Below are 12,908 nucleotides of genomic sequence, written 5' to 3'. Positions count from 1 at the left end.
CTAACCACTAGGCCACCGGTGCGGTCAAAACTTAAAGAAATAAAAGGAAAAATGTGTACTCTGGTAAAGGAATGATAAGATATAATAAATGTTTAACCCTGTGGGAACCAAAAGAAAACGTTGCCTTACTAAAGTAGGTCACAATAAATAAATGTTATGTTACTAAAGTAGGTCACAATAAATATCCCTAAAATCATCTTAGTCATATGATAATGTTACGACTTTTAAAAATATGTTTGTTTTGCCCACGTCTCAAAGGTATTTTTACTTAACGTGAACAGTAGCGCCCATTGCTACTGCAGCAAATGAATACAGAAGGTTTGTAAAATAATTCAGTTTAGGTTGCTCGGGTTTTCCTGAAGCGATAGTAGAAGAATATCGACAAAAAGCGTCATCCATCTTGCTTGAATATCCAGTAGTCAAAATTTTTCTCTCTTGACTTTTATCATGGCTTGCTTCTCTTTTCATCAGCTCCATTGGAATCAACCAATTTACACAAAAAATTTACTTTCTGTACAAGCTAAACTATTAGCCTGTACACATAAATTTACTTTTGCAGTGAACTTGGTATTGTATCTAAAATAAACTTCAGTATCTGCTGTTTTTCTATTTTTTTTAAAAAAAATCCTTATTGAACAAAGTAAAATATTGTTTTCCTCCAAATATATTAATTTCGATTCTACTATTCTTTACCATTCCATATTAAGTACAAGATTACCCAAATTTATTTGTTAAATTTCTTTCTTTATTTTTAATGGATAAGAGAAGATACATGTGGCTTATTACGTGCTCTTCCTTTATTATGCAGATTTTTAAAAAAATAGCTGAAAATATATCGATACACGCGTTTTGAGCTTTGAATAATTTAAGTTCAAAACATAGCGACCGCTCCGGTGGCCTAGTGGTTAGAGCGTCCGCCTCGGATGCGGGAGGTCGTGGGTTCGATCCCCGGCCGAGTCATACCAGAGACTTAAAAAATGGTACTAACAGCTGCCTCGCTTGGCGTTCAGCATTAAGAGGTTAGTGTTAGGACTGGTCGGCCTGGTGTCAGGATAATGTGACTGGGTGGGACATCATGCTACATGTCTGCGGCATGATGCCCCAGTGCTAGACATCACTATAAACTGCCACATTGCAGACATCGTAGCGATATTCATGCTACATGTCTGCGGTATGATGCTCCAGTGCTAGACATCACTATAAACTGCCACATTGCAGACCTCGTAGCGATATGACTGAAAAATTGTTAAACCTACGTTAAAAAAAAATCAAATCACATCAAAACATAGCCTGCGATTCGTTTGCCAATATATGCTTTGAGTCACGTGGTCTAACATGAAATGCTAAATGACCCCTTCATTTACTATATGCTGTTGTTGTTGTATGGTTTGACGCCCTTTTCAGCACAATTATGACTTCCTCAAGTATTTTTTCATATTATAAACCTTTTGCATATCCATTCTGACGGTGTAGCCACGTGGTGGCTAGAATAAATGGTGGAGGAAGAACCCAGGAAAACCCCAGAAAAGAACCACCGACCCACGAGAAGCTATTGACAAGCTTTCTCACATACAGTGATCCGTAACGGTGAGCGCTTTAGACCACTCGTCCAGTCGGGGCCCCTACTGTATTGCTAATGAACCAGATCTTTTTTTGCATTGTAAAATAAATATTATGTCACCGATATAGTGTCACTGAAAAATGGTTTAAATTAAATCGTTCTAACACATTGTACAGATTAGCAAATCGTTCGAAACGGATTAGTAAATCGTTATAATGGATTATTATATCCTTTGAAAAAAGCATTACTAATTTGCTTTTCTTCGGAGTAGAAAATCGTTCGAAACGGATAATTATTTTCCGTTATAACTGCTTAGTAAATCGTTCGACCGCATTGTCACTTCACTTGAATGGAGTAGTCGATTAGCAAAAGGGATTAGTAAATCCATCTAACTGATTACTGAATAGTTATAACGATTCAATAATTCGCTCAAACAGATCAGGACATCATTTGATTAGTAAATCGTTCTAATGGATTACTAAAAGTTGCATAGCAAATCGTTTTAGAGGAATACGTAATCCAAAGGCGTATATCTGATATGTATTTACAAAAGAAAGCGTCTGCAAAGAAAATCAAGAAAAGTGACTACAATGCAGACCAAACGGTAGTATAAGACGGCGATGTAGCCTCAAGATGGAAAATCCTTCATTAAATCGGTTTTCTTTCATAGGATTAACATGTTTGTGGTGGTGGAAGGGGAAGGGTGATATGGACTCTAGATAGGAAAAGCCTGTGATGAACATTTGGCCATTTGGTTTAATGCTTGTCCAAGCAAGCTGCCCATAAGTGCTACACCGTCAGAATGGATATGCAAAAGGTTTATAATATGAAAAAATACTTGAGGAAGTCATAATTCTAGTTAATGGGTTTATGTGAGAACTTTGGAAGACTAGTTCAATTAAAATAATAAAACAGTCATGGAGTGGACTGTACCTACATACAACAAATACAACAAAAGGTGCTTGAAATTTTTTAAAATGAAAATATTCTTTTTCTGTCCAAACACAAACATACTATCCAACAATCCGTTAGAGTGATCATCACTCAGTTATGTATCATCCAACACCCAAACAATACCATCAGTATGCCGTTACAGTGACCAACAAGCAATGATCTAGTGTACAACACCCCCACTATACACTCAACACGTTGTTGGAATAACCAGTACCCTTATAAGGTTAACACGTGGCAATTATCCTAGTTATTCAGTATGCAAGAATCATTCCGTTTCATCGACACGCCATTGCCGTGAACAATACTCAATAATCCACTATACAGCACCCACAGTATACACCAGGGGTGCAAAACACCTGGCCCGCGGGCCGGATCCGGACAGCGAACGTGTTCTGTCCGGCCCTCAAGGAAAATTAAAACAACACAGAAATCTGGCCCGTAAACAGTACTTATATTAAAGAAATTAGTGTTTGCGTCCCTTGAGTGGTCTTAGAAAATGCAATCTGGCCTTTGACAGAAACAGGATGTGCACCACTGTTATACGCCAACCTGCAGTTGTTTATTAGGAGAGAATAGAGATGTTAATGGCGGAGAATCATGCTAGTTTTATTTGAAAGGGTTTTAAATCTAATTTAGATTCATTCTTTTACAATTAGTTGGGGATAGAGGTTTACCTTTGTAGCAGCAGAGGGGGTGAACAGACCGAAACTAAAATAGTACTGAATAGACAAAAACAGTTTCGGTTTACTTATTTCGACGATAAACCTTTCCATGACGACCACAGAATAAAAAAAAAATATCCCTGAACGTCGAATAATTTCTCTCGGAGAGACTCTTCGACGACCGGGGAAATGCAATAACATCCGCGCGCTGACGTTCTTGGTTTACTTCAATAAATCTGAAACTATTCCCCCGCGGGTCATCATTGACACGGTCGGTCGGTCCAGCCCCCCCCCCCCCTCTGCTGCTCTACGAAATGAGTTTCCAAGGAAAAACATTTTTATGTTAGCGGAATTAAATCATTGACAAATAAATAATGGCAAATATTGGAGAAGCACATACGACTAGATTAGCTCGAGAACGTCTCGAAGCAATTCAGAAATTTCTTCCTGTCCGTGATAGTGTCAGACAAAAATTACAACTAAGACAGCAAGCACGGGAAGGCTTTGCAGAGACTACGGAGGAATTATTTAAACCCGTGACCAAAGCTACTGAAAAATCCGCAGCTGTTACCAAAGAGGCTTTAATAGAGCAAAGGAAAATTTTACAGGATATTTCAGCTGGACTTAAACCCCCGCCTCCACCCGATGAAGTTGTTGTGTCAGTACCTGCTGGTAAGCGAGTAACAGGGAGAATTACTGACCCCGCCAAAAGATTTACGCCGGATTATATTGAACTTCTTAAAAATGTACCAGAAGAGAAATTACCTGAGACAATACTGTTAGGATTGATTAGAAGAGATGTGTCTTTAAACCCAGAACACGGTTCTATGACAGATGATAATTTTATCAAATATTCGTATCGTATACGTGAAAATAAAAAACAAATCAGCAGGGACGATACAAAATACGATAGACTTGTAGATGCTATACGTAAACTTGAAATTCCACCATCGCAACCTCAAGAAGAAAAATCACCGTTGCAACACACAGAACGACAACAATATCCTTCACGGCGAAGAGCAATAGATCCTGACCTAACTCCGTTAAGTGAATACGAGGCTGCATCTGAAGGAAGTCCGCGGGGGCAAAAATTCAAACAAACTAGGTCGCCGATAATTAGCTTAACAACATCTTCTGAAAGTTTGCCTCAAGACATTTTATCCCCAAGAATTGTACCATCAACAGGGGAGGGTTTAGGATCCGGTTTTATTGCCTGCCCTAATAATATCATCGATGATGTATCACGGTTGGAAGTTCTCATCGGAGGAAGACGTGCCGGAAACAATTCTCCGGAAATTATAAATGAAGCCGCAGATATCTGTCAGAGACTATTTCAGCGTGGCATCATGGATATCAGCATCTACCGGGGGCTCATTGATGAACTCGCAGACGGTTACCACAGCGACTAATAATTAAATTTGCTAGCAAATTCAGTTAGATAAACAATAATTAAATAAAATGATACTACACGATTCTTTTCGCAGACCAAGAAGTGTCAGAGTAGTAAACTCACGATTACCAGTATACGAGGTTGTTTACGGAGATGGAGTCGGTGATGTTGTTAGGGATTTAGTCACAAGAATCGCTCCGAAAGCTGGACCGTTAGCAAAACAATTCGCGATGAAAGCCGCTGATGTTGTCAAGGATAAAGCCATTGGCACTGTTGGTAGTCTTGCCGGGAAAGCATTTCAATCAATCAAGGATCGACTAGCACAGCTGATACGAAAAAAAAACCCAGTCGAGAGGTTGGTGCCAGTAAAACTACCATCCACTGAAGCTATGCCGGCAAATGTTAGTAGCGTAGTAAATAAGGCCATAAATCAGAAATTAGCTGAGATCGCAACAGCAGGAATTACCTCCAAAGCGTTGCAAGATAGTGTAACTGCTAATTTGATAGCTGGTAGTGGTTTCCGGTGACGATAACATTTTAATTAGATCATCACAAATAATAATAATGTTTGCACGAAAATCCAATGACGCGTTTGATATGTCCAAACCAGTACTTAAAGATGATTCTGTACGTGATTTTCAATATTATTCTTATGAAGCACGTGATCCTAACCAACGCGGAAGAATTGAACTACAGGTCCAGGATACAAGTAGATACTTCTTGCCCGCTGAGGCCTTCATCGAAGTTGAAGGTAGGCTTTTAAAGAATGATAACACTAACTACGGAATCGGCGACCGAGTTGGATTTGTTAACAACGGCATCATGGCGTTATTTAAATCCGCTATTTACATGATAGATGGAAAAGAAATTGAAACAATTCATGATAACGTCGACGTTGCCACAACAATTCTCGGGTTGGCGAGATACTCGGATGATTACACCAGATCAGCCGGACCATCAATGATGTTTGCAAAGGATATAACCGACAGCCCCGAGAACAGGAATGTAACAATGAATAATGCCGGTGACGCAGTTGCATCGATGAACGAAAATTTTAATTTGGGTTTTGCAACACGTAGATCGATGTTAAGTGGAGATGAAGAGTTCTCAGGTGTGATTCCATTGTCTCACATCTTTGGATTCTGCAGAGATGTCCACAAGGTCATATTCGGTGCCAAACACACAGTTGTACTTGTGCGAAAACCTGATGATAATGACGCTATCTGGCGAGATGCTGCTGTTTCCCCTGGTCAGGTAATACTAACTAAACTGTGGTTGTGGATGCCAGTGTTGTCTCCGTCAATCACCGAAGAACAACGACTGTTGTCTTTCATGGACACGGGCGGTAAATCACTGCTATCCTGGAAAACAACAACCACAGACGTTATTCAGGGTGATAATGGTGGGTTGTTTACATGGCATATATCATCGCAACAAGGAGTATCAGCACCACGACATATTTTCATTGCATTTCAATACCGTGCTAGAACAGATAGCCAGGAAAGAAATCCAATGGTATTTGATACACTTGGAGTTTCTGAAGTTTCGTTGAGAATAAATGGGCATCAGGAGCCATCTGAGGATATATTAATAGATTTCGAACATCATCGTGTCGCACGCGCGTATCATCGTCTGATGTCATTTATGGGGCGCGACCTTAATGTAGACACTGGCCTGCAAATATCACAGCGAGACTTTATGAGTTTATATCCGATTTATTACTTTTCGCTGGAACATCTTGATCTGGTTAAACAATCTGTTGTCGACCTACATTTCCGAGCTCGTGTAGGTGTTCCTGCTGGTGGTTACAGAGCGATTGCTGTCATACTCTCCGATAAAGCAATGCTGCTTGAAGGTGTTGGCGGACGAATGAGGGTCATCGACGCTCCAATCGAGAATATGTAACGCAATTAAAATCAAACTTAGGATATAATGTCATACAGTCATGTTAATGTCACCTTGACTTCCGGTCAAACGAAGAAATTGCAATCAAAGAACGCAAGCACGTGCGGGACATCAATAACACTAAAACGAGATCAGATTACTGGTGGTCCAAACAAATTGTCGTTGACTAATACTCAGCTTAAACATTTTAATAAGGCACTAACAGCAAAAACCGGTGTCCGACTTGATTTCTCTGCTGCAGCTATCAAGGACATGACTAAAACCGGTGGAATATTTCCTCTTCTCGCAGCAATACCGGCGTTGATTGCCGCGGCAGCACCAGCCGTAGCAAAAGCCGCAGCACTCGGTGCAGTTGGAACTGCAGCTGGAATGGCACTAAAAAAGGCAACGGGAAAAGGATACAAGAAAAAAAAGGGACGCGGTCTAAGACTACCAGGAACTCCACCATCATGGTATCCAAAAAAATTCTAACGCCGTTGAGCAATTTTGATTTACTCGATGCTGTTAAAAAATTGCGTGTAAAACATTTCAGAGGCGTATTTATGCGAGATCAATTACCGCAACGACCGAATAATCCAGAAACTGGCATTATCAATCTCGACAACAAAGATGGTCCGGGAACTCACTGGGTTGCTTACGCGATCGATCCACGTGGAATTATCTATTTTGATTCGTACGGTTTAGCACCGCCAGTTGAGTTTCTCAAGTATGTCAGCAGATTTTCTAATGTTCCAGTGTGGCAGTCGACGTTACCAACACAAACATTAATTGATCCGCCCATTTGTGGGAGGGAGGTTTTAAATGTTCTTGATGCAATCTCAAGAAATCCAGCAACTCCTCCTCATAAAGTAGTGTATGAATATACCGCATCGAGAAATGCTAGCATTTGAAAAACAGCAATAAGAATAATGGTGGATATTTACGGAAGACCTTTCACACGAGGAGGTAAACCAAGCACAGATGCTGATCTCTCAAAATATGCGACCAAAGATGAAGTCGATAATCTTTTGAATATAGCTGGAGTTGACCCAGATGAAGTTGCTATTTTCCAAGACAGGCAAGGAAAACTAAGAACGAGCAACATTAAGTGGAATGATATAATTCGCAGAGTTCTTGGAGCTACCAAGGATAACTTCGTTGCATTTAGTGATGGCGGCCGGATCAAGGACTCGAATATATCAATCGCAAGCATCAAAGACAGTATTGATAAAGGTGTTGATAAATGTGTGAAAAAAGCCGGTGACACGATGACAGGCGAACTCAGCATGAGCGGCAACAAAATAACCGCGTTAGCGAATCCCGAATCCGACCAGGATGCGTCAAACAAACAATACGTGGACATCGTCAACGGTAAACTAAATACGCTGCGTGCAGAGCATGATGTTCACGTGGGCGCGTTTACAAGATTTCGAAGAAACTTCGTAAAAACTGATGAGGTCGTGGATAAGTTCTTTGGAACTCCTCCAGTCGTCGATGTAAAACTCGCTGATGTAAAGACCGACATTAACACGATCAAACAAACACAGCAGGATATCGTATCGGGTATTCCTGATATCGTTAACAAAACCAGTTTGATTAAAGTTCCCACTGGAGTTACTCCGGGGCATATCACCAACATCGTATTCACGGTATCATCGGGATTCGCAACATGGTCACGACAAAATAACACTATCAAATATACAGCAACAGCCACCGGTGTTTACAGGTTGTCTGTGTTTTCAGCCGCTAAATTTGAAATCTTCACAACATATCCTTGGAGACATTCCACCGATAAGTATTCCGGGGTTTGCACTGTAATACTAAACAGCGGAACCGAGGAAACATTTATGCTTGAAGCCGAGGACGATAGTTTAACAGCAACATCTTACTGGTTTTGTTTGGAATTCGTCGCTGCAACGCCTCAATTGGTTACCGCGTAATTGAATAATGTCAACGACGCCAGATGCTCAACAATATCGATACAATCAAGTCCGTGAGTGGCAATCTGAGTTAAAAACTGTCATCGAAGTAACTAGTCAAAAAGTAAAAAAATACAAGCGCCGCATAACAGTGCTGGATATTATGGTTTATTCAGTATCTGCCGTTGTTGCATCTGCCGGAGCAATACTATCAGCGGTCACTCCGGTAACTGCAGCAGTCGCCGCCACGATCTGTGTTTCCGCGGCCACAACAACAGCTGGAGTTTTCGGCATCATAGCAAAAAAAATATCATCATGTGCTAACACAAAATTACACGATTACACGACAAAATTAAATACAGCCACGACCGCATATCAGAAATTATCATCGCTGATATCATCATCGTTAGACGTGCAAAGTAGCGACGCTACGATATCAGATTCTGAATTCAAACTAATGTCAGATGCGTACAATGACTATTTGAAAACTAAACAAATAAATAATGTCAATAGAACTGCTTCAACAAATAGTCACAAACACAACACCGGTAAGGACCACAATGATCTCAGTGTCCTCGACGACACCAGAATTCGGTATTAATTTTCGAACTCCAATTCCAGTGAGTGAAATCGCGTTAGCAAAGCTCAGTGTGTATCACAGCTGGCCCAATGTTAGGTCGGCATCATTTGGTGGTCTGCAGCCAAATAATTCATTCGTGTTCGGGAAAAGCAAAGCCGACTCCGGCGAACAGGGTGAACTTGACTGGAATACAATTACACTTCCCACTGGGAGTTATCAGATCGAAGAAATCAATAATGAGATACAACGCCAAATAAAACGAATCACCGGCAAGGAAGCCAAAATATCTATAACAGCTCATGAACCAACGCTGTCTGCGGTCATTGAAATCTCAACGCCAGGATACGCCGTGGATATTTATAACAGCTCAATCCGAACATTATTAGGATGGCCAAAGGCCCCCGAGGTTAAACCTCGTCCACCAAAACCTGAAAAATCGGATTTTATGACCTATAAAGAAGCACTACACGACCTCGAGTACAATTATTATTTACTCCTTGCAGATCAATTACTAGCAAGAAAAAGTACTTTAATGCCCGATACTTGGAGTATAGAAGCTCCACGTGTTAAGGGGGGGCAGGAGCTCCGTGTTTACCGTCTAGATGATATAGAATCTGAATTATTTATTCCGATCAATCTAGTACATAAACAACAGCTACAACTCCTGCGAGTATATTTCCAAGATTATATTTCTGATTTAACAAGTCCGCGTGATAATATTATCACAACCATAGAAAAACTAAACAAACTCGCATCGGCCATGGAAACTATAAATCTAAGAATAATTCAGGCTTTACTGGATCTTAAAGACTATATCGATGATAATTATAGACAGATAGCCAGAGCAGATTTTGCAATTAAATATGGTATTCAAGTGAATGATATTTCAGATTTTAAATTTCCTGGATATAACGTGCCCGAGCTGAGAAAATCAGTCTCTGATCTCATCGATCAATCTTTCGAAGATATTCTTGCCGCGTACGAACGAATAAAACCACAACCTGTTATTCTCAAGCACGACAACAGTACAGCATCCGATGGCAGACACATCTCACCCGGGATCGTAAATATCACAGATGTTATTGCGGTCAATCTTGTATGTGACGTCATCGATGGCAGTTACAGCGCATCAGATACTACGACGGCACAACAGGGGTTTATCCTGTATACGTTCACACCAAGAGACCCCCCTGGTTTTCTGATTGTGCAAGAACCAATCAATCCGGTCTATCTACGGTGTCATAACCCGTGGTTGTCAACGATAAATTTCAAACTCACCGACCAGAGGAGGAATTTGTTGGACCTGCGTGACGAGACTGTTAGTATAAACTTACTGGTGAAGTCCTAAGTCAAGGGATCCATAATATTTATAATAGTTTTTTTTTCTGCACTGATCCATTTTCGTCATTTTATCGTGCAAATACCCTATCAAAACCAGCATAAGTTATCGTTGAAAGTGCTAGCACGCATTTAAAAAAAAACGGTTGTGTATAATGTATCAACCCGAGTACATTCATGCACGAGTTCATATTCATGATAAGCAAATTCTTTACGAGGCAATAAAAACCGCATTTCAAATACAGACATTCCCAGAACAGTATTTCCCCGTTAAAATAGTTATTGACGTGTATGGTGACGAAGACTTCTTGTTAACTCCGTCACAATTAACAGAGCTACAGCAAAATCATATGATCATAGTTTGGTGTCAACGAGAACAGATTATGAACTATTCTCATTCCTGTATTGATGTTGAAACGCTTAAGCAAATCCTGAAAATCTGAAAGCGCCCTTCACTTGAGAAACTCTTTGAGTTTCCAAGGGCAAAAAAAATAATACACTTTTTTTTTTACCCGTGGAAATGTGCTTTACACTCCAAGCGGGGGGGGGGGGGGGGGCGCTAGCGTTCTCAGGTTCTACTTTCACTTTGTGCTGTGAGTCACACGCTATGCTAGGTTTATACTTCCTTGTCGGCCTCGTAGTCAGAAACACTAGTATTTTTGTCAGAAATGCAAGGCATTTCCGTGTCTAGATTCTTTATATAACCTTTTAACCGTCTCACCCTGGTGCTAATTAATTTTCGAGTCTCATACTCTTGTGACAATCCAAGACGAATCTTCTCAACTGCACGGCACAGTGGAATAAATTCAGATACCTGATTTTCAGTTATCCCGGCAAGTGATCTGTAAACACGATCTTGCAAACCCTTAATGAACCTATAACGAGCAGGGAGATTGTTCTTCCCCAAGCGTGATAGCTCATTCAAGGATTCAAAATCTGACATAATTGTTTCAGTGTCTAGTAAAATATTAAAACCTCGCTGTTGTAATTCTTTAATTTCAACAAGTATGGTATTTATATTTTCGTGATTCATATTATTATATATTTTTATATTTTTAATACAAACACTTTGCATAAAAAACGCTAGCTTTCCAAAACAAAACGAGACAGTCGGAAACATTTATCCCCTGCAAGGGCCTAGATCGTCAAATAACGTTCTAGAACCCCACGAGGACTGCTTCCGACATGACAATACAACATGTAACACCAAACACTTTATCCCCTGCAAGAGCCTCTAGATCGTCAAATAACGTTCTATAGGCTCAAGAAGACGTGTTTAGTGAATTGACAAGGACAAACATATAACACGTAACTTATCCTAAGGACGGACCCCTCTGACTGCCAAGTGACTCAGAGGCACATTTATTTACAAGACGAGACAGCCCTGGCTTCTAGGATCGAGTTCTCTAGCAGGCCCGGCAAACATTTATTTGACAACACAAACAACCTTTACCTCTGATTCGAGTATCACAGCAAGCAAAGGTACAATGAACATGTAATCTTATCCTAAGAGACGGTACAGAACAGACAACCTTTACCTCTGATTCGAGTATGACAGCAAGTAAAGGCACAATGAACATGTAATCTTATCCTAACTTATCCTAAGACCTTATCCTATGACGACACAAACATACACAGGTGGGTCATTTTCTACGGTCAGCAGCAGAGCAAAACCATCCATTGAATCGACCATTGGATGGTGCACAAAAGACACCCGCCATTGGCGGATTAAATTTATGGTTTTGCTTGCGCGTGCTGACTTTCGATCGACCCAAAGGTCTTAGGGAGCGATTTCGTATATAACCCAACTGTTACTTGCGAGTTGGAAATTCGCTCTAGCAGTGGGCGGGACTTGTTTAAAATATTTTAATTGTATGTTTTCTTAAGCGCGGTCATATAACAAGCACAGAAGAGCAAAACAGTCGGATATATTCAGTAAAACGAGGATATTGTTTGTAAAAAAATATATATTCTACGGTAAATAAATGATTACATGTTATGAACTCGATAAAATATTTTATCAAGGTGGCTTTCTTAGGGGGAGCAAATCCTCTGACCAGCAACGACAACTCTGCAAAGCGTTACACACTCTCGGAGGAGTTATCGTCGTTTGTGTCAACGATAAGAGTTATATAACAGAATGAAATCTTCTGTTTGAGCTTCTTTGAAAATGCTGTTTTGTAGATCCCATCTGCGACATGCTGTACAGAAGGTGGACAAATACCGAAATACCTACCGGCGGCGTTTATTGACTGGAATACAATTTCTTCACCTGTAATTGCGTTTATAGATTTAATAGCTCTTCTTGCAACTGTTTTACAACGCCCTGTGTTACCCAGTAGGCAGTTCTTGCTCTGAGTGACCACGCGAAGATTGTTTATAGAGTTATCAAGTATGTTACCGTTAATGTGATCAATGACAAAACCCTTAGGGATCACTCCAAAGAAACATTCGTAAATAAAACGATGACATAAATACCTCTTTCCGCACGTGGCAGTAAATCTTGAATAACCACCATTATCAACTCCACCAACTGGTCGTCTTCGCGTGCAGTGTCGTACTATGCCATCTCGGTTTGCCTCATAATTTGGAATAGTTGGATGTCGGACGAATTCTTGAT

Source organism: Sinohyriopsis cumingii, chromosome 11 (assembly GCF_028554795.1).
Source record: "Sinohyriopsis cumingii isolate HCF-2022 chromosome 11, ASM2855479v2, whole genome shotgun sequence".
Lineage (NCBI taxonomy): Eukaryota > Metazoa > Mollusca > Bivalvia > Unionida > Unionidae > Sinohyriopsis > Sinohyriopsis cumingii.
Note: the sequence above shows the minus strand (reverse complement) of the source record.